This window comes from Centruroides sculpturatus, unplaced genomic scaffold (genome assembly GCF_000671375.1).
Source record: "Centruroides sculpturatus isolate CEXI.00-Female unplaced genomic scaffold, Cexi_2.0 scaffold444, whole genome shotgun sequence".
NCBI classification, from domain to species: Eukaryota; Metazoa; Arthropoda; class Arachnida; order Scorpiones; family Buthidae; genus Centruroides; species Centruroides sculpturatus.
In genome coordinates, this window is record NW_019384864.1 from 184,033 (window position 1) to 185,947 (window position 1,915).

Below are 1,915 nucleotides of genomic sequence, written 5' to 3' on the forward strand. Positions count from 1 at the left end.
CGACTGTGATTCATGGAGACGATATCACAAGTATTATGAATCTTTATCGATATTCCAAAGAGGGCTCCGTATTATTTGCCCTGGTTTCAGATTTTTTTTTTTCTCGTATACACAAAAATAAATAAATATAGCACATTTTATGGTGTTGGGTGTAAAGAAAATTAAAGTCTTTATAATTGTATAGATTGTCGACAGCAAAAGAAAAAAGATGTTAAAAAAAAAAATGAATTCTCTGTGTTATTTGAAATATTTCATATATTTAATTAATGCAAAATAATAAAATGTTTCAATGAGCATTAGCCCTTGTCTCCTTTGCAGATTATATTTACGCAAAACTTACTCTCTCTCAAACATTTATAAACAACTGAATTCCAAGTATCGTTCCTCAAGTTAAGGTTGTACTATAACAAGGTTCACACATCAACAATCCCAATTCTTGGTGTGATTCACTCGTACATTATTAATATAATGCACACCATAGCCATACATCTACCATTACTGTTTAAATTCCTTATATTGCTTATTCACAATCTACAAAAAGCTATATTATAATGTCACAAAACTGCTAAAGTGGTTTGGCATTAAAATGATCTCAATTTTTAATTCAAGACAAGAATCCTAAGCACTTCTTTCTCAAAACATCAGGATATTTTGCTACATTTTTGTGGAAAGTTATCTTTACGGCAGAAGAAATCTCCAAAAAATCATCAACTTTTGGAGATCACGACCTACAATATCCAGTACGTAACACAATATTCCTAATATAAAAGCCGCCGCGTGTGAGAATTCCTTATAACTCCTGCAATTTCTGTCCAATGCAGACAAAATTTTGGTTATATTTGTTTTACATTTTGACAGAAAGTATAGTTTACTTATTTTGTGGAAATAGCTACAGAATAAACATTTTATCGATTTTGGATCGGTGATCGCACTTACATTGCAGTGACCACGACATTCACGCTCGACAAGGGAATTCCCCTTAAGTTGCATTTTTATTAAATTTTATGACTTATTTTAAGCATATTTCATTAAATTTTAACTTAAAGATAGCTGCATCATGTCACTTCTATAACAAATTTTTAAAAAATCTTTCCGTAGTGACCACGTCATTCTATTATGCAGTCGAAAGTAACGATCTAATGAGCCCATTATTTAGTGTGTTATCGCTCATCTAACTAAGGAGCATACAATTTATCTTTGTTTTATCAATGTGGAATTAAGAACTGGCTTTATCGAGGGCTGCAGAAACAGCGTCACGTCAGTCATCAAAACAATAGTAAAGTGTCTATAACAAAAGAAGATAGCAAGGAAATCTTTTAAAACACAATATACATTAAATTTTGAGTAAACACACTAAAGTAATTTTATAAAGAAAGATTTTAATATTATTTTAAAGGCCTAAATCTGTTTGTGTGTAAGTGAATTCTCTCTTAGCTCCTAATTTTTTTGTCCACTTCATGTGAAAGTTTGTTTTGTTGTTGCTCTTTATGTTACATAATATAATATTTCTGCAAATTAAGTATTTATACTAACAACTCTTGAATTTCTAATATATAATATCATCAATATACAATAATATTCAACACTTGTGTACACACAATGCCCTATAAAGCTCTCTCTTTGACACTTTTGAACAAGTCTAATTCCTGGTCACGTCTACAATACATCCTTCATCCCCACTTGATTGTAATTATTATTTTATATTAGATAAACAGTCAATATACTGTACTGTATATTGACTGTTGCATACCTTTGTGTGTTATAAAGGTATACAGCACATATTGCATACCTTTATAAGACATCTTTACTCAATTTATACCTAAGAACGAAAGACAGAAGAGTTTGTTTGATAATTTAATAAAGCCCTCTGTGTGTTTGTTCTATAAATTCAAACTGAAGGAACAAGACTTCCCAG